The following is a 22,561-nucleotide window of genomic DNA, read 5'->3' as shown; positions in this document are numbered from 1 at the left end:
TCCATAGGGAGAATACTGTGATTTTAGAAAACTGGAACAACACAAAATTGAACAGAAAAAGGCTCTTCTGCTATAGGGTAAGGAGGGATAAGCAAAGATAAGCAGGATCTTTTAAAAGAAAGTTGACCAGCCTGCTTTGGATTCGGAGTCTTCCTCTCTCTATACCCCTCCCCTGATCATGCTCTGTCTCTCTCTCTTTCAAAAATAAGATAAACTCTAGGTCCAGATGCCTTCACTGGTGAATTTTTCCAAACCTTTATGAAGAAATAATACCACTGCTAAATATTTTTTCCAGAAAATTAAAGAGGATAATATTCCCAACTTATTCTGTGAGGACATTTTATGAATCATTATTTTTAAAACAGATTCAGACAAGGAGATTAAAAGAAAAGAAAGCTAGAATCCAAAATCCCTCATGAATATAAGTCCACAACTTTCTAAAATTATTTTAGTAAATAAAATGCAAGATTATACAAAAGGAACAATACTTCATGACCAAGTGAACTTTATTCCAAGAATGAAACATTGGTTTAACATTTGAAACTCAATCAACATCCTAACAACAGGAACTCGAATTCATTGCTAGTGGGAATGCAAAATGGTAAAGCTATGTGGGAAGATACCATATGACCAAGCTATCACATTTCTACATGCAAGTCCAGATGGTTTGAAAACATATATCCACTCAGAAATATTCACATGAATGCTTATATTAGCTCTATTCTCAATCACCAAAAATTGGAAGATTTTTGGTCCCTCAATAGGGTAAAGGATAAACAAACTGTAGTAAATTCTTAAAATGTAATATTACTCGGCAAGAGAGGGAATGAGCTCTTAAGCCATCCAAAAACCTGGATGAATCCTAAATGCATATAGCTATTTAAAAGAAGCCAGTCTGAGAATTCCATGTACTGTGTCATTTTAATTACACGATATTCTGGGAAAAGCAAAAATGTAGAGATGGTAAAGAGATCAATGTTTGCCAGGGGTTTATTGATAGGGGAAGGCTGAATGTTGACACAGGGAAGTGAAAGTATTCTAATTCTGTATAATACTCTGATAGTGGTTGCAGGACACTACTTATTCGGATATCTCTGTAGATCTTTACAGCAAAAAATGTACCCTAAAGTAATGTATGTAAATTATATACAACATTTAGGGAGTAAAGACAATCCCAGCATGCAATGAAAACCATAACAAAAGAAACTAATTGTATTACAAATGTATGAAATCTCCTTAAGAAAGGAATAGATATAAACACTACAACCACTGTAACTAGAAATTAATGCAGTCCAGAAGACTAAAGTAAAATGAAATGTACTGAAGCACTGAACTTTAGTTGATAAAGTCGTTTAATTGTTTCCTATTGCACACAGGTTAACAATTCTGAAGGTGCCTGTATCTTTATACTAAAATAAAACAATGAATAGTGGATAGCAGGAGCCAGATTCCTTATTGAAGTGACAGGCTACAGATTAGCAAAGGGAGGAAGAAGAATGATCCATGTGGGAAGGATTAGATTTGGAGACATCAGCATGAAGCCATGTTTAACTTAACATAAATGCAGGTTTATAGATAGATAAAGAGAGATCTGTATTCACATGGATAAGCATACACACAGAGATAATCTTGATCTGTTAGCAGACAGGACCTAGAAGTAATGACACTCTAGTAGCAATCACTACACATGGTACCCACATCCTAGTTTCTAATACTTATCTCCAATGACAGGAATTAGGGCTTCTTGTAGAAATGGTAAATTTTAGGGTTAAGGCAGGAATTACACAAAATGTACCTGCTGTATCTTGCTGTGACAGAAAGTAAGAAAGGGCTCAGTTAAAAAACAAACACTTAAATAATTTGAGTATGTCAAAGGGATAAATTAGCCAATTGAAAGAGTTCCCAAGGGGCGCCTGGGTGGCTCAGTCGGTTGAGTGTCCAACTTTGGCTCAGGTCACGATCTTGCGGTCTGTGAGATTGAACCCCGTGTGGGGCTCTGTGCTGACAGCTTGGAGCCTGTTTCAGATTCTGTGTCTCGCTCTCTCTCTCTGCCCCACCCCTGCTCATGCTCTGTCTCTGTCTCTCTGTCAAAAAAAATAAATAAATAAATTTTTTTTGAAAGAGTTACCAATATCCAAAGCTGGACAATTTAGGCAATAAAATAAATAAAGTAGTATTGGATTATAACTCAAAGTGTACAATACATATTTATGAGTCTTATAAAAAATAAATTATTAGTTAAGTAAATATATATTTTATATTTATTTAGAGGATAGAAAAATCTCCTGTTTGGAATTCTAAACAATTTATTTAGATACTCCCCAGAAGGTAGAACATGACTTTCCACTCCTCAAGTATGGGATCTGCAGAGTCACTTCCTTCCTAAGACTACAGTATGGAAAGGGTAAAAAAGAGTGACTTACTGGGAGAGAAACCTAATAAATACTGCCTCAGCTGTGGAATCAAGGTCAATATCAACAGTGATAAATCTTGTTGATAGTATGTACTTTTGATATGATGTGATAAAAAAAAGACACTTTATTTCTGTGGTTTCCCAAAAATCCATATACCCAGTCTAATAGGAAGAAAAACATCAGACAATCCCAGTTGATGGACATTCTATAATATCCCTGACCAGTACTCTTCAAAATTGTCAGGGTCATAAAAAATAAGGGAAGTCTGAAAAACTGTCACAGCCAAGAGCAGCTTATGGAGACATGGCAGATAAATATAATATGGTATCCTGGATGGGATCTAAGAACAGAAAATGACATTAGGTGAAAAGTAAGAAAATTTTTTTAAGGTATGAAATTTAGGGGCACCTGGGTGGCTCAGTCCGTTGAGCAGCCGACTCTTGATTCCAGTTCGGGTCATGATCCCAGGGTTGCAGGATCAAGCCCCATGTTGGGCTCTGCAATGAGGGTGGAGCCTCCTTAAGATTCTTTCTCTCTTTCCCTCCCTCTGTGCCTCTCTCCTACTCGTACGCGCTGTCTCTAAAACAAAAAAAAATTTAAAAAGTAAAAGTATGAACTTCAGTTAATAATAAAATGTCCATATCCATTCACTAATTGTGACAAATGTACCACAGCAATTTAAGATACTAATAATATAGAAAAAATTGATTGTGTGGTGTATGAGAACTCTATTATTTTCATAATTGTTGTGGAAATCTAAAATTATATTAAAATAACATCTTATTTAAAATTGTATAAAAACAATGTAATTCCACATGTTAATAATTAGAAAAGAAAAGAAAAAAACATATATTGTCTCAATGCCTGCAGAAGAAGCTTTGGGCAAAATCCAGTATCCATTCTTGGAAAAAAGAAAAATAATAATAACCTCTCAGTTAACTAGGACTGCAAAGGAACTTCCTCAACTGGATTAGGAACATCTATGAAAAATCTGTGTCTAACATCATACCTACTGGTGAAAGACAATGTTTTTCCATCCAAAGCTAGAATAAGGCAAAGATGTCTTTTCTCACCATTTCTATTCAACATTGTACTGGATGGTGTTAGCCAGTGAAAAGCAAGGAAAGTAAGTAAAATGCATCCATAGTGAAAATGAAGAAATGCAAATACTTCTATTCACCAATAATATGATTAATATAAGGAGAATTTATAAAACATTGGTATAAAAATATGAAATAAAAAAATCTGTAGTTGGGGCACCTGGATGGCCCAGTCAGTTCAGTATTCAACTCTTGATTTCAGCTCAGGTCATGATCTCACTCTTCATGGGATTGAGAATTCTCTCTCTCCCTCTCTCTCTCTCTCTGCCCCTCCTTGGCTCACATGCTTACTTGCTCTCTCTCTCTCTCTCAAAATAAATAAATAAACTTAAAAAATATCTATAGCTAATGAATTTAGCATTCCTGCAGGAAACAAAATATACAAAAACTCAATATCTATATATTGCTGTCACATAATTTTACTGTAGTAAAAAATATCAAATATAATTGCATCTGAATGAATGAAATAATTAGTAATAAATCTAACTAAAATGTACCATGAACTGTACACTAAAAAGGAAAAAGATTTTTGGGAGAAATTAAAGAAAAACTAAATAAATAGTTAGATGTTCATGAGTTAGAAAGACAATATTTTTAAAATTCCAATTCTCCCCTAATTGATCTATGGGTTCAACACAATCCCAAACAATAACAATCAGGCTTTTTTCTCTTTCTTTGTGTCTTCGTTTCCTTGTTTGTTTTTTTCTTTGGGTTGGGGTGGAGGATAGCGGGGCCTGAGGGTGAGACTAATGCAAGCTGATTCTGAAATCCATATGGAGAGGCTAAGTTTTTAGAATAGCCAGAGCAACATATTAAAGACATACAAAGTTAGAAGAGAGCTAAAAGTTAGAAAATATCAAGATTTATTTTGAGATACATTATAGTAAACCAGTGTGTTATTAGCATAAAAATGACATGTATATCAATTGAACAGAAAAGAGACTCCAATATGTAAGTGAATGCACACTTTTTTTTTTTTGACAAAGATGCAAAGACATTCCATTGAAAAAAGAACTGCCTTTCAACAAGTGACTTTATAACTATTGGATAACTGTATGTAAGAAAAAGTTAACTTTGACCTATTTCTCATATCATATACAAATTAATCATAAGTTTAAATATTAAGCCTACAACAATGAAACTTTAATGAAAACAGAAAAATCATTGAGATCTTGGATTAGGCAAAGATTTTTTTTATAGATACACCATAAAAAGTATAATTCATGAAAGAAAAAATGGGTAAACTGGACTTTATCAAAATTTAAAACTTCTACTCTTTTTAAGACATTATTAAAAGAATGAAAGATAAGCACATACTGGGAGAACATACTTACAAATTATGTATCTGATAAAAAGACTGGTATCCAGAACCTATAAAAACTCTCAAAACTCAACAGTAAGACACCAGTTCATTAAATACATAGGCAAAGATTCGAACAGACACTTTTCAAAAGAAGTCATGTGGATAGAAAACAAGCACATTAAATGATGCTCAGAATCATTAGTTATTTGGAAAAAGTAAATTAAAACCAAAATGAGGGGCACTTGGGTGGCTCAGTCACCCAGTGTCAGTTAAGTTAGTTGACAGTCAATTAAGTACTAGACTCTTGATTTCAGCTGAGATCATGGTCTCTAGGTTCCTGAGTTCAAGCCCTGTGTCAGGCTCCATGCTGACAGTGCAGAGCCTGCCTGGGATTCTCTCTCTCTCCGTCTCTGTCTGCCTCTCTCCCGCTCCTGCATGCTCTATCTAAAAATAAATAAATAAACTTTATAACATAAATAAGTAAAACCAAAATGAGACACTACTACATACTTATTAGACTGTCTACAATTTAAAAGACTGGCCATTCCCATTGTTGATGAGGGTGTGGAGCAACGGAAATTCTTTAAGTGTTGGTGGGAATGTAAAATGGTGCAACCACTTTTGAAGACAGTTTGGCAGTGTCTTAGAAATTTAAACACATACCGACCATATGGTTGAGACATTTCACACCTTGATATTTATGCAAGATAAATGAAATCATATGTGCTGGTTTTTCTATTGCTGTAACAAAACAAAGTTAGTGTCTTAATATGAGTTTCAAACAGGCAAAGGGAAAAAAAGGAGAGACAAACCAAGAAACAGACTCTTGACTGTAGAGAAAAAACTGCTGAGTGACCAGAGGGGAGGAGGATTGGGGAGTGGATGAAATATATGATTGGGATTACAGAATGCACTTGTCAAGATGAGCACTTGGTGATATATGAAATTGTTGAATTACGATATCATACACCTTAAACCAGTGTAAAACATATAACATGTATGTTAAGTAACGGATTGAAATAAAAAGTTAAAAAAATAAATTAAAAATTAAAAAAAATATGAATGTATTATCTAATAGTTTATTTTTAAAGTTTATTTATTTATTTTTTTTTTTGGGGGGGGGAGTAGGGGCAGAGAGAGAGGGAGAAAAGAGAGAGAATCCCAAGCAGATCCACACTGTCATACTGTAGAGCTCCATGCAGGACTCAAACTCGTGAACCATGAGATCATGACCTGATCTGAAATGAAGAGTTGGTCGCTTAACTGACTGAGCCACCTAGGTGCCCCTCTCAGATAATTTTTGATAATCTCCCCATGTCAAGGTCAGTTAATTAGCAATCTTAATTGCAATTGCAACCTTAATTTCCTCTCACCAAGTAAGGTAACATATTCCAAGTCTCCAGGATTAGGACTTGGCTTTTGGGAGCCACTATTCTGCGTAGCACAGCATATATTCATACAACAATTTGAAAACAAATTTTACCATGGCTCTTGGTCTTGAGGTTATGAGTTCAAGCCTCATGTTGGGTATAGACATTATTTGAAAACAAATTTTCCCAGAAGTTTAATTTGTAATATTCCCCAAATTGGAAAAAAATGGTTAATAATGGTTAATAGGTGAACAAATTGTGGTACACCCACACTCAGCAATAAGAATGAATGAACTATTGACATATGCAATAATGTGGGTAGATCTCAAAATAATTATGCTGAATCAAAGAAGCCAGATAAAAAGTAGTATACACTATATGACTCTAGATATATGAAATATTAGCAAATGCAGACAAATCTATAGTGGCAGAAACATCACTGGTTGTCTGGATATGGGGGGTAGCAGTAAGTGGCTAGAGCGTGGTACGAGAGTTGGCTTGCAAAAGGGCATGGCGTATCTGTCTCACAAGAATTTATCAAAACTTATCAAATTCTGTACTTTAAATATGTGCATTTATTTATATATCACTTATACCTCCTTAGTAAATCTCTTAAAATAAAAACAAACCAAAAGAGAAGGCAGGGTATCCAAAGTATAACTCTTAACTGACAAAAGAGAAAAGGGGGGAAACTTATTCACTTATCCATAAATCATTACATAGACTATTGGTCAGCAATTGTTGGGTAATTTATAGTACCAGGTATTTTATGGAAGTTTTACTCTTCCATGACAGCAAAACTAGCTCCTAGGTAAGTCAGACTTCCCAAACTATTTCTCAGAGACTTCTCTTTGAACAATATCTTCATGGTCCAAAATCTAGAGGAGTGAAATTCTGGGTGTTCCCTAGCTTGAGTTGGATATTAACCTAGGGGCATAATTAGTTGAACCAGAAGGTAAAATTGTATTGTAGTTATATAATGGATCCAGCACTAATATTTGAATAGGGGGGTTAGCTGTTCTAAAGGAAGTGGTACTGGACAGACAATTCCAGGTATCCCGTAACAATTGGTTAACTGTACAGACTTCCACTTGAATTTTCATATTTCTGGTTTTCATACAGCTCAACACAGCACATATGTTTTTAAAACGCACTCCTAAAACAATCTAATGTGTTTTAAATTATATTCTAAAACGCTTTATAACAGCTATATAAAAATAAAATAGGGGTGTCTGGGTGGCTCAGTTGGTTAAGCGTCTGACTCTTGATTTCGGCTCAGGTCATGATCTCACATTTCCTGAGTTCAAACCCTGCGTAGGGCTGTCTGCTGTCAGCATGAAGCCTGCTTTGGAGTCTCTGTTCCTGTCTCTCTCTGCCCCTCCCCCACTTGTGTGTGCTCCCTCTCTCTCTCTGTCAAAAATGAACGTGAAAAAAAAAAATAGAGATTTTCTTAACATATCAGCATGTCATTTATAGCAGACTTAAATATATATGTGTGTGTATGTATATGTAATCTATATGTGTGTATATATGTGTGTGAATATATGTAATTTGATTTCACTGAGCCATATAATTTAAACAAGACAAACTAAGATTTACAAATTTACAAATGAAGCAAACTAGTTCTTGTGGACTGAATGTTTATGTCCTCCCAAAATTCATATGTTGAAGGACTAACGCCCAACATGATGATATTTGGAGAGGAGGCTTTGGGAAGTAATTAGGTAGATGAGGTACTGAGGATGGGACTTTATGATATGCTTAGTACCCTTAGAAGAAGAGAAGGAGAGGCCGGAGTGCTCTCTCTCCATCAAGTGGGGGACACAGAGGAGGAGGTCATCTGTAATCCCTGAAAGAGGGCTCTCACCAGGAACCAAATCTCTTAGGATCTTGATCTCAGATTCTCCAGCTTCCAGAAATGTGAGACATAAATGTCTGTGATAGCCACCCAATCTATGGTATTTTGTTATTGCAGTCTAAGCGGACTAATGCATGAGATTAAGTAAAGCATGATTTGGATGAAAGCCCAGAAATTTGAACCAAAATGTGAATTTTCACCTCAGCAATCTTTACTTATTTGTGCAACCCTGACAACAAGTGGTTTCATCAGTCACCAATCCAACTGCAACTTCCCTACTTCCAAGCCCAGTTAACATGTCTTGCATGTCTACTCCAAGAATGAGTTGAATATATTGTAAATAACTGAATGTTGGCAAGATTTGTTTTCCAAAGTAATCTCAGAGAAGACTCTTAATGAAGTCTACGTATTTATATATAATATGTATGTATAAGTACTGGAAATAATTTTAATCCATGCTAATTTTGATCTATCTATCTTATATATCATTTTAAAGAGAACTTTAAAAATTATTTTCCAGGGCTGCCTGGGGGGCTCAGCTGGTTAAGCGTCCAACTCTTGGTTTTAGCTCAGGTCATGATCATGGTTCATGAGATCAAGTCCTTCGTCAGGCTCTGTGCTGACAATGCAGAGCCTGCTTGGGACTCTCTGTCTCCCTCTCTCTCTGCCCATCCCCTGCTCACGAGCACTCTTTCCCTCTCTCTCTGTCTCTCTCAAAATAAATAAATAAGGTTAAATTTTTTTTCAATTATTTTCCAAAACAATATATTAAAAGATTTATATTTATGTATATATGTATGTATATGTATTTATGTATATATATAGGATTATGTATATTTATGTATATATAGGAATATATATTTATGTATATATAGGAATATATATATTTACGTATATATAGGAATATATATTTATGTGTATATAGGATTATGTATATATAAGAATATATATATGTATATATAGGGATATATATTTATGTATATATAGGAATATATATTTTTGTATATATAGGAATATATATTTTTGTATATGTAGGAATATATAGAAATATATATTTTTGTATATATTGTGTATATATTTTTGTATTTTGTATACATATATGTGTATATGTATATATGTATACATATGTGTATATATGTATATATTTCTAGAAAGGTATATATATGAAGAAATGTATATATATATATATACATTTCTAGAAATGTATATATATATGTGTGTGTGTGTGTGTGTGTGTGTGTGTGTGTGTATACACATTTGTAGAAAAATAATGGGAAAAAGACCCAGGATCCTTATATTATGTAAATATTTGTATTTTGAATAAACTAAAATTTACGGTAGAGTATCAAATGTGAGTTCTTGAAGTAGTGAATCTCAAGAATTAGGTGAAAGCAAAACTGTGAAATATTTATAAAATAGCTCTAATACTGATGAATATACTCAATACAAAAATATATGGAAATAGTTTGAATGACTTTTTTCCATGACGTGTACCAACAGAGTACACAGAGTGATTCAAAGATACATGTATATCTATGTCGAAGGAGAGAAAATAAATTAATATTCCACATTCTCATCCTCATTCTTGAATGTTTATATATTCATATTGAACCAACAACTTGTGTTTGAGAACTTCTTGTTGAAGAAATAATGAAGAATTGAGTGGAAGATACCATTGTACTTTAGCATGATTGAGTACTTTTTTCACAATATTGAGCTACTTTCATGAGAAATCATTTTGTAAAGGAGAATTCTTTAATGATCTATCTCATTTAATGTTTTTGTGTAACTCAAATTTTTACTTTCAGAATGAAATAAGATTACTTCAGTATTCTTCAGTAGTCTGTTCAAATGCCGCTTGTGTATCATCTTACCTAACTTTTATAGCTCATTTAAGTAATTATTTTCTCAGTGATCATTAGGGTTACTTTAAGTATCATTTTAATTGGGTTATTAATTTTTTCTTGTGTTTTATGTAATGTTTACTTAACTTTAATCACATACTAAGGAACAAGATATACTTTCTGAAACATATTCCATTAACAAAATTATTCCTGCCTTGTTCTAATGCCCAGCACAGTGCCTTGTCCAGAATAGATGGATAATAATATTTCATGGATCCTGAACAAATAAATATCCCCATTTGAGAATATGTACCTGGTTTGTGAGAATTTCTTTTGCCTTCGTTGTTTGTTTTGGTTGTGTTCACCTAAAATCCCCAGGTGCACCTTTCTCTACAGTTCCAAAGCCCAGGGGAACCAGCAGCTCTGGCATCTCTTTGAACCCATTACCATGTATTTAAAATAACTTGCTTAAGATGTGGGTCACTTGGGTGGCTCAGTCAGTCGGTTAAACGTCCAACATCAGCTCAGGTTATAATCTCAAGATTTGTGAATTTGAGTCCCGTGTTGGGCTCTGTGCTGACAGCTCAGAGCCTGGAGCCTGCTTTAGATTCTGTGTCTCCTTTTCTCTCTGCCTTTCCCCCGTACACATTCTGTCTCTTTCTCAAAAATAAATAAACATTAAAAAAAATTTTTAATGTAATCATGTGATATGTGATGGGGAGTTCAAGGAACACCGTAATGTGTTATTTCCTATAAAATCACTCCTTTTCCTGGGCTTCAGCGTGATGCATTTTCAGAAAGGCTCTTTTAAATGTGTGTGGGTATTGGATGAAGTATTTGTATCCTTGTTGATAAGCATGAAATATTTAGGATTGTGTCTGTGTGTCATTGGCTGACAATTATATTTAAATTTAAATTAGCTGGCATTAGGTATTTATTTTCTCTATGCTCATATATTATTATAATCATTTCCATTATCTTCATTAGGTTTATTTTCATGCCTTATCATTGTGAAAAATTAAGTCTGCAAGTTTGTTTTCTTTCAAGGTGGTGCTGCTTTTATCTGTAAAAATTCTTGAAGTGATTGAATATATAGTACAGAACAATTTCTTCCTTTGCATAAAGTATATGTGGACATAAGAGTAGATGTATTCTTTAGAACAAATATATTAAATACAAAAGTCTCTGGATACATTTATGTATGGAAATAGATATTGTTATATAGATATATGGATAAATCGCTCTAGATTAACAAACTTAAAATCCATCAGAATATATTTTCTGATCCCCAAAATTCATCAACCCACACAATTTGAAATGTAGCACCTATCATATCATAGATTTTTGTGCTGTTCTTTTAATGATCAACAAGGCTCAAGGAGTACAGAAGTATCATGGTTTTTAATTTGAAAAATTTCTGTGAATTACGAAAAGATGAATGTGTCTATACTGCTAGAGGAAACATGTTTTTAACCCAAAACTCTGGAGATACAAAAAGCATGTAGATTTGCCCTCTCAGGCTTTTTCACAAGAGAGTTATTTTCAGAGTATTTATTTATTTATTTGTTTAACACATCTTTAACAGTGCTTATTTCATAAATATAAAAAAAAAATGCTTCAGGGGCGTCTGGGTGGCTCAGTCGGTTGAGCGTCCGACTTCAGCTCAGGTCACGATCTCGCGGTCTGTGAGTTAGAGCCCCACGTCAGGCTCTGGGCTGATGGCTCAGAGCCTGGAGCCTGCTTCCGATTCTGTGTCTCCCTCTCTCTCTGCCCCTCCCCTGTTCATGCTCTGTCTCTCTGTCTCAAAAATAAATAAAAAACGTTAAAAAAAATTAAAAAAAAATGCTTCAGACACTAGAACAGGTTTGCCCATAAAGAATTCATGGTTAGCAAAATATGCATAGGATGCTTTAAATTTCACAAATACATTTTACACTCATTCTTGTTCAGTTTCATTGTCAATTATACAGTGATATTGTCTCTATAAAATAAGAGGATTGAAAATTATCCCGTTTCAATGAGAAGTAATTAAAGTAAAACAAGTCTGCACCCCCCTAAAACTCAATACGGAGCTCTAGTAGGTTGAACTACACCATGGGGTTATTCACGCCAACAACTAACCAACTAACCAACAACTAACCATCCTATTTAGGAAGAATGACCTATCTATCTAGAGCAGCACAGTTGAGAGAATTTATAAAACATTTTACTGAGGCTTTAATTTGTATTTCCTAGCCTATTCTAGAGGAGAAAATTTGAACAGTTTGAAATGTTTCTTTTTTCTTACTCAACTGTACTCTTCCCTCAATTCCTATGATCACAAGGGCTCAATTCTGTACCCCAGTGATACGTAAGTGACTGTTAACTCCTGCTCAATAGGTCTCCTGCACACCCTATGTCCCCCTTCCCTCTTGTTGGCCTTTTAAAAATCTTTTTCTCTCAATTTCTCACTCTCAAACTCTTCTTGTCATTTTGTTAGTCTTTCAGCTCCAAAATATTTATTAAATTCAGGAATGCAAAATGGAAAAATGAGAAAGTGACTTCCAGAGTTTTCTGCCTTCAGTATGTGATAACTGCAAAATGATTAGATCTTTTGCACTGCTGTGATTAGCATTTCTGTGAGGATCTCCTGTTCTATATCATGCTAAAAAAGTATCAGTTACTGCTTCATCATAAACATATAAATCACTTACATATTTCAGCAGGAAATGATTCAATATAGCAAATTAGATGGGTTACAACACAATTAGAATGTGTCAAAGAGAAACTGACCTTCCAGGAAATCATGAAAGACCAGAGTCACAGGAAGCCACCTCTGAAAATCTCAGCTGTATGTCAGATGTAAGCAGGTGATTGGCATCAACTTACTGGAAAGCTGATGCAAAAGACACATGTGTCTGTCTACTACTTCAGTAAAGTAATTCTTTCTCTTGTATATAAGTCTAGCCACTCACAAGGGGAAGAGATTACATGAGGGTGTGGATAGGATCACTGGGAACTATTTTAGGAAGGGTCTATCACACATATTTTTCAGGATGGGTTTTAATTGATGCCACTCATTATTTACTCACTTGCACTTAGAGTTGAGTCCACAGAATTTAAGCTGGAATGTGTTGTTTTTGTTTTTGGTATGTTACAAACCCATTCAAGCATATAAAAGATTCAGAAAACAGTACCTCGTTTTGACCTATAAGAAACATCTTGGATCAATTTCTATTCTGCTATTTTCAGTTTGTCGAAGACACTGAAGTGCAGTTAAAATGTTCCATTTCCGCTATATTTGAGATTCAAACCATCTGATGGACTATTGGTCGAATTAGAAGTTAATGATTTTTTTCCTAGAGGGCATGATGGTATTATATATGAAGAACAAAATGTGTGATAAAAAAAAAAAAAAGAAATACCACTTCTAAATATTCTAAGGAAGTAATGAAAGAGTGATCACATTTATTGTAAAGTGATTGTGTTAATTATATTAGCAGAAGATAGAATTTTATTAAAAAACACATTTAGATTAAAAATAGGCCCTTATGTAAGAGAAATACAAACAGAAATACAAACTATTCCAAAGGAGAAAAGAAAGTTTTGGTTCAGTGGTGGTTAATACATCGACTCCATCTGTTCCTTCTATTTTTTTGTAACTTGTGAGATGAGAGAAAGCAGGAAGGGGGGATTATGGATACCTGTTTACTTTATCATCTATGCTATTGTCCTGATCATTATGCTTTTAACCACCTTCTCCTGCAAACCTCAGCATTTAGCAAGTCCTCATTACATGTATGGCCCATTACTATATACGTTGTCAGTTAGAGTAGGAAGAAATTAAGACATCAATCACGTTTCTCAATAAGTTTGTATGACTGGATACCAAAATATTTATAATTTTGAAAGCATTTGAAATCAATATTGTCTTATACATTAAACATAGATATTATAAAGTTGTTTATGTATATGTGTTTATGGTATCTCCTTTATAGACTTAATACATATTCAAACATTCTTGATGTTTTAGACAAAATAAAAGGCTAATCATTAAATGGTATGAAAGAAGTCACTTAATATAAAATTTTATATAAGGATATAGAAAATGTCTACAATATTAAACCATGTTTTGAATTAGTTTACACTCAAATCTATATTTCTAATTTTGATAAAGCATAGTCCAGAGAGATTTTATCTGAGGAAAAAGCAGATCATTTATAACAAAACTACTAAGTATGTAGTGATAGTATTGAAACATGAGGGAAAAAGGCAATTAGGCAAATTATCTGGGTAAAGGAAAATATAATGCATAACCCTCTAAAATTTAATAACAACAGATTACTTGCATGTGGAATCTTGACATTATCCTGTTTAGAAACCTAGGGGTCTGTCACCATTCTTTTGCCTATTATTGTTTTATAAAGCCTCAAATCTTAGGAAGGAAATATGAAACAAATCACCAAAAATGAGGTTGAGTTTCTACTGGTATTGAAAAATTCAAACTGAACACATTTCTTCCTTCCTTCTCTACTTCCTTCTTCCAGGAACTGCATATTTACTTGGCCTAACATAAATATTCATAACATAAATTTTGGAAATACTGTGACAAGTCACCTATAAAATTCTGTAAGTTTGCCACCTTGAGCTAAACCACATTTATTTAATACCATTTTGGTTAAAACACTGACTCCTATGTACCCGCATGTAAATATTTGTTGAGTGTCTACAATGGGGCAAGCATCTGCCTCTCTGGCTGCTTGGGAGACAACAGTAAAGAAAGCAGGGATCCCTCCTTTGCAGAGTTCTGTTCTTTCACACTGACAAATAAACAAAGAGCTGATAAACATAGCAAACAAGTGAGGAAACAGAATACACTGGAAGGATATAAGTGAGAAAGAAACAAAAAGAGTTGGTAGGGCTGACTGATGGATGAGGGGGTGCAGCAGTTTAAATAGGGGTGAGGATCATTCTGTTGAGAAAAGTGGTGATTTGAGTGGAGACTTGAAGGTGACAAGAGAGGTAAATCTCTGGATATCTGGGGAGAAAATTATGCAGGCTTGAGGGAATGAATAAACTGTCACAGAGACAAATAGAATGAGGAGACTCAGGTGACGTGAGAGGAATGAGTGAGAAGGAAAACAGTAGGAGATGGCACAGGAGGGGTGATACCTGGGAACTAAATCACGTGGGGCCTTTCAGACAATGGTGAGGACTTTACTCAGCTTACACTCTGAGTAAAATGGGAGCCACTGCATGATTTTTAGAAAAGTGGAGGTGTCACCTGGGTTTTCGTTGGAATGGGTTACTCTGAGAGCTATGTTGTGAATAGATTGGGGGTGGTGGCTCAGATTAATGGGGGAACAGTGGAGACAGGGAGCAGTGCTAGGTTCTAGATCACACACACACACACACACACACACACACACACAAACGTTTTTGAATTGAAAAAGGGAGCATATTATATGTGTGTATGTAGTGTGTATACATACACAGTTGAACAGAATACATTTCTTTTAAATTATCACATACTTCATATCATTGAACATTTGATCTTTATGATTTTAATATTGGCATCGCATCCTATTAGCTAATATTTAAACATTAAGATGTTTCTTAGATTTAGCTATTCAGTCAAAATTTTACACTTTTCTATGGATCTTTGCTAAGGATAGATTAACAGAAGAATATTTGCTGAGTCAAAGGATTTACACAATTTCTTTATTTTTTTAATATTTATTTTTGAGAGAGAGAGAGAGACAAAGAGAGAGAGAGAGGAGGGGAAAGGGGCAGAGAGAGAGGGAGACACAGAATCCAAAGCAGACTCCAGGCTCTAATCTGTCAGTGCAGAGCCCAGTGTGGGGCTTAAACTCATGAATGGTGAGATCATGACCTGAACTGAAGTCAGATGCTTAGCGGACTAAGCCACCCAGGCACCCCAGGATTTATACAATTTAAATGATTTAAATTTTTGTCCAGGGCCTTCACAAAGAGTATGACAAATACATGTCTATGAGAAATATCTAAGAATACTTAGAGAGGGGGTGAAGACAATGAGATACTATTAAGATTACTACCTCAGTTTTGCAATTTTGTCTCAAGTGGTGGAATACTTTTCCCGTTTATTTGTTTCTCTCTTCTTCTATGTTCCCCGATATGTAAATTGTTTTTAAGGTGCTCCAAAGAAGAGTTAAGAGTCTGACATTCAGGAAAAGACAGAAATTAAAAAAAAAAAAAAATTAAGCAATGTAATTTTCCAATAGTTAATAGAAAACTAAATTGCCCATTCAGAAAAACTAGAGTAAACAGATCTCAAAAAGTAATTAGCCAACTGCTGCAGTTAAAAGAGAAAACCCTGGCACCACACAATTCTGACCCCACCTTAACTACAATAGAACTGTGGACAGCTTCCTGGCCTCCTCCTGTTCTAACATTTCCTGGGCTTCTTTATATCAACGTAATACTATTTTATAGCAAAACACTATCACAGCAGCATATCGCATATTTCCACTGAAGCAGTAAGCTTTTAAAAAAATGGAAAAACATTATATGTGTAGGTGGAAATCCATTATTACTGAGCCAAATTAAAAGATGGACATACTGTAATTTTCTGACACAGTAGGAACACTGTAGAAAAGAATCTCTCTCGAAGCGGCACCTTCCTTTCTCTATTACTGGCCATAAAGTGCACTTTCTAATTAAAACTTTTAAATGACTTTAATTACTGAAATAAAAAAGGACCTATGTCAAAATTAGCTTTGTGCACACTGACTAGTCATTAATGTGAGGTTGTAAACTTGTTTAGCAGAAATAAAGATAAGATTCATCCTGAAATCTGAAAATAAGGAGAAAAGTACTTTATTTATGGTTTTTGACTTTAGCTAGCCCTGTATTACCAGTGACTTACAATGGCTCTCAAATATAAATTGTAGTATAAGCAAGATAAATTAAGGTTTTGGAAATAGGAACATACAGTGATAGGAAGACTAAATGGCATGTTTGTTTCAGGGAAAGAAAGTAATTTACCTGGCTAGAATATACTACTTAGTACTCTACTGTATGACCTCCCTGGTCATCTTTGGGAAGAAAGTTTTCACAAGCAAAATGTATGAGTTGCTGTGAAGTAGGTTCCACATGCTTTAAAAATAAATTGAAGGATTAGATCTGCCTGAGATAGATGTCTCTACATTGTTCACTGATGTTGAATTGGCTAATCAGATGGATGGAAAGAACAACATCACCGGACACAAAGGATCTTTTTTCTACAAGTAGAAATAAGCAGTTATTATGTTCTTTTGCTAGAAGCTCAGAATGAATATATTCTCCATGTTTATTTGAGCATTACAAGCAGAAAATCGCATGATAGCAATAACAAGAAGTGTCCATGATACGCTTAGGTCCTACTTAACTTAGAATCTACTATAAACCCACAGGACGCTCATCCCTGGCTATGTATGACATGCCCCCCAAGTCCTCATCTTCACCTAAACTCAGATTTTACTTCTTTGTTATTACGTATGATTATAAGTCACCACTGTGGTATTTGTCTTTAACTTCATGGAATATAATACCCACAATGCTCCTTTTTTTCTTTCTAGATTCATTGTCGAAGTGGATGGCAAAATAGTCATCATTCCATTAAGAAAACATGAACAAATTTACAGTGAAAAAAAATAGTGCAGAGAGCTCTTCCAAAAGATACTACCTTGCTTTTAAAGTACTAGTTGGGGGGGTCTTTTCATATTGTTTGTTTTATTTTGGGTGGTAAACAGATGAGTTTTAATTCAATTTCAAGTAACTGGTGTCATGAATATTTTAGTTAACCATGTTCCTTGCAACAGAAACATGTGTGTATATGTTCCTGCCCAATATCAGGGTTCTATGAAATGTAAGAGGGGAGATATCTAGAATTGCTTTGCCCAATAAATAGTCCTCTCATATAATATTTATGTTATTGAGAACATCAGTGTCATTATTCTCCACCCCCACCTCTCTCTGATATACTTTAAAATATTTCTTTTCTTTTAGAATTGTTTAAGATTTATAGGAAAATTGTGAGGATAGTACAGAGAAGTTCCTCTAATCCCACACAGTTTTCTTATATTATTAACATCAATACCGTGGTAAGATATATTTCTCACAATTAATGAACCAATATTGATACATTATGATTAATCAAAATCCACATTTTATTCAAATTCCCTTAGTTTTAATTTTTTTCTGTTGCAGCATCACATTCAGGATACATTACGTTATCATGTCTCCTTAGGCTCTTTCTGGCTTTGGCAATTTCTCAGAAATTCCTTGTTATTCATGACTTCGACAGTTTTGAGGAGTAATGCTCAGGTGTTTTGTGGAATATCCCTTAGTTGACATTTGCCTGATTCTTTTCCAATGATTTGCCTGAGTTTGTGTTTTAGACAGGAAGACCACAGAAGCCAAGTGCATCTCTTGTCGCATCATATTAAGAGTATATATTATTGGGGCGCCTGGTTGTTCAGTCGGTTAAGCATCCGAGTGCAGCTCATGTCGTGATCTCGAGGTTCATGGGTTTGGGACCCACGTTGGGCTATATGCTGACAGCTCAGAGCCTGGAGCCTGCTTCAGATTCTGGGTCTTCCTCTCTCTCTCAAATCCTTCCCCGCTTATGCTCTGCCTCTCTCTCTCTCTCAAAAATAAATAAATATAGAAAAAATAATATATATTATCAAAATGACATTACTGCCATTGTTAACCTTGATCACTTGGCTCAGGTGGCATTTTTCAGTTTGGGTATTGTAAGGTTAGTCTGTTGTTCACCTTGTGTGTACTCAACTCTTTGGAGGGATGTTATGTGCAGCCCACACTTGAGTGGGGAGTTACACTCTAGCTCTTTGAGGGTAGAATATGTATATAAATTCTTTTTAATTATGTGGCATAGTAATTTTTTCTATTTATTCATTTATTTAAATATTCATATTAATATATGCTAATGGAATTATTCTCTTGCTGATGTTGGGAGCTTTTTCAGCTATCTCTTGAATCCCTTTGACATCTCCATAATTGTAGGGTTGGATTTTTTTTTGTTTTTGGGGTTTTGAGAGCTTTATGTTGTTGTTTTTTGGTTTTAGGTTTTTGGGTTTTGTTTTTTGTGTTTATTTGATTGTTTGTTTGAGGACTTGACTTTCCTTCCCTATAAAATCCTCCAGGCTTGTGTCTATCTCTTGCTCAAACATGGAATCAGTCCTCTTGCCAAGGAGCCCTGATATCTTTCTTTGGAAAAATGGTATTAGAAACCAAGATCTGGGTGCTAGATGTGCTCTTTGGTACTGTGAGTTCATGTAAGCTCTCTGAGGTGACAGAGAAGGAAAACACCTGTGTATATATCAACCAATGTATATTGGTATATGCAAATCTATAAAAATCCCTGTGTTTTATCAGCTATATCTATATTATAGTAAATAAACTGATATCTCCAGATTTAATCCATAATCACATGGATCTTTCTATCTTCTTCCCCTTGCTGGTATATAATGCTCCACTTTAATTATGAGAAAATTGGCTCCTACCATCTGCCATTCATTTATTTTATCGTTCAGTTCCAAAACATATGTATAGTGATTTCACAATCTTTAACTTGTACTCTCATGAGAAATATTAACCAACTACAGTACAGTACTTATATGCAATTTCTTTTGCCTTTAGTCTTACACACTCCACTCATTTCCAAAGTTACTTAGTTCAGCATCTTGTTTCCCTGTCCCCTTCAGTGAGACTTCTTTATACATTTGAATACAGTTAGATTACTTTGTCACATTCTGCATTCATCTCCAGAATCACAGACTTTCTAAAAGACTTTTTTTTAATGGCATGCATTAAGTTTCAGTCTTATACATTGCTGTGTAAATATGTTTTATTATCCTTCCCAACCATGGAATCAACTAGTGTTAATTCCACCCCTGTTAGAAACTAGCCCTTAGCAGAAATGCTCACTGGGCTCCTGCACCTAGATTCCTAACTCTGACAGTAGGGGAGTTTTAAGGCTTTGGTTTATTTCACATTACTTTTCTTTTATTTTTCAAAGGCAAACCTACAAAAACTTCTTGTCTGGCTGAGTTTTCCACTCTATGCATCCCTCTTCATAAATTCCAAACCGCTTTTGGGTAATTGATCTCAAACAGAATGACTCAAAATTTGCATATTTTAGTTAGCATTCCTTAAAAGTGATAAATAGCATGAAATAGTAAGAATCCTCACCGTAGAATTTCATATCACAAATTTTCATTATGAAAGAAATTTCTGTATTTGCACCGTGTGTATGTATGGGTGGGTTGTATGCTAAAATTTAAAAGATGACATTAAATATAAAGTTCAATTATATGCCATTATGTAAAGTAGGCACAGTGTTTTGAAAAAAATCAAACAACCTTTTGTCAACTAGTTTGTGCTTAAAGTACAACCATTTGTTAAAATCCAGTTTCTGGGTCTTTAAGATAGTTCTGCCCCATTTGTTTATTCTTTTATAAAATAGTTAATAAATGTATGTAGCTAATGTATATACATTACATTATTTGCCAATGCTGCAATAAGCACGGCTGATCAACCAAAGAAAAAAAAGGGGGGGGCATGGAGGGGGGTGTCTGGCTGGCTCAGTAGAACATTCAACTCTTGATCTTGGGGTCATGAATTTGAGCCTCACTTTGGCTGTAGAACTTACTTAAAAAAAAGAGAAAAAACCTTCAGCTTAGTTCTGACTGGTTTCCACACCCCACAAGCCTTTCTAGCTACTCTGCTGGGAGACATAACACTCCAAGGCCTTCAACAGACCACATTCTTTAAATTAAAATAATAATAATAATAATAATAATAATAATAATAAAAAAATAGTTAAATCATTAACTTAAGCATTTTATAAAGATTATATACTATGAAACACTATTTTAACATTAAACACATTAAACTTTACCAATTTTGTTATCAAGAATATAAAATCTTTAAAATCTGCTTCACACATTGATGAATGTAGACAGAGACTAATTAGGTGATTTGCTTAAATGTCAGAGACAACTCTAATGCCAAAAGATAATCTGGGAGCATATTCATGTTAATTGCATGTTACTTTTCATTTTGTTCAACAGAGAGAATTATTTTAATAGAAAAACTGAAAAACAAGGGAGAAAAAACAATTCCAGCTGGATGACTATGCTGACAACTGCACTAACAATCTGTCTCTTTAACTCAGACATTAGCTTTATTCCCAAGGCTAAAAATATTAGTCATTCTTGAGCTAAAACTTGTTTTCTTAATACATTTTGTCTATATTCTTAAGATGCTGTTAGGCTTATGCATAATCAGCAATCATTCTCTCCTTGACCTGCCCATACCTTAATTCTAGCTTGTGCTGTAATCAATCTTCACCTAACTTTATTTCATTCTCCTAGAACTGTCACAACCCTTACCCCATATGAATTGTAGCTGTAGTTGAAGTTCAGGATTTACTTTTGCCAAGATGCAAACTTTTCAAAATAATTTAAGTGTAATGTTACTGAATCCAAGTAAAATAATTTCTGTAGAGACACTTCATTTTTTTTTTCAATTTGAAAATCCCTATGTGTTGTTCTTAAAAAGAGTTAGCTCTACATTTAATTCAGACATATATACATATGCTCTAAGTATATTAATTTATAGTCACAATTAGCTACAAATTTATGTTATAGAATAACTTTATTTTGTATACAGTTTTAGCATGAAAATATTGTAGGTTAATATTGTTAGGTTAATAACATTTGATGCTTCTTAACGGCATTTAAATTGTTAAAAATACCAGTTATTTCATGATATGAGTTTTATATACACTGTTCAAAGGACTTTTCAGTATTTACCTGAAAAGATGTGACCTCTGTCATCTATTATTTTTTTTTATGTATATAGTATCTATTATTTAAATACTATCTGTTGGGGTGCCTGGGTGACTCAGTCAGTTAAGTGTCCGACTCTTGATTTTGGCTCAGGTCATGATCTCATGGTTCCTGAGTTCAAGCCCCACACTGGGCCCCCCTCTGACAGTGCAGAGCCTGCTTGGGATTTTCTTTCTCTCCCTCTCTCTCTGCCCCTCCCCTGCTTGCTCTCTCTCTCTCTCTCTCTCTCAAAAAGTAAACTTTAAAAAATAACTAAATACTGTCTTAAATAATTAATTCAAACATGCTATAGTAAAAGGAATTATATAAAAACTATTATAATATTAAAAAGAGCTATGAAGGGTGCCTGGGTGGCTCAGTTGGTTAAATGTCCAACTCTTGATTTCGACTCAGGACATGATCTTGAGGTTCGTGAGATCGAGCCCTGTGTCAGGCTCTGTGCTGACAGCATGGAACCTGCTTGGCATCCTTTCTCTCTGACCCTCCCCTGCTCATGCTGTCTCTCTCACTCTCAAAATAAATAAACAAACTTAAAAAAAGTTAAAAACAAAGACAGTTATGATTTATCTGCCCATTGTATATTATGATAAATAGTAATTTGGATAGTGATCAGTATAACTTTCTGGATACTTCATAATATTTGCAAGATAAGTCAGTTTATTTCTGTGAAATCATAGTGCATTTTCATTTTTTCAATTAATAGCACATGTAAACTATTTAGGAATTCAAAATAAAATATTCTATCCAAAGTCATGTGGTTTATGTGTGTGTACATGTGTTTATAAATATAAAAAAG

This window comes from Panthera onca, chromosome C2 (genome assembly GCF_046562875.1).
Source record: "Panthera onca isolate mPanOnc1 chromosome C2, mPanOnc1 haplotype 2, whole genome shotgun sequence".
Lineage (NCBI taxonomy): Eukaryota > Metazoa > Chordata > Mammalia > Carnivora > Felidae > Panthera > Panthera onca.
The sequence above is the reverse complement of the archived record's forward strand: the minus strand, read 5'-3'. Positions refer to the sequence as shown.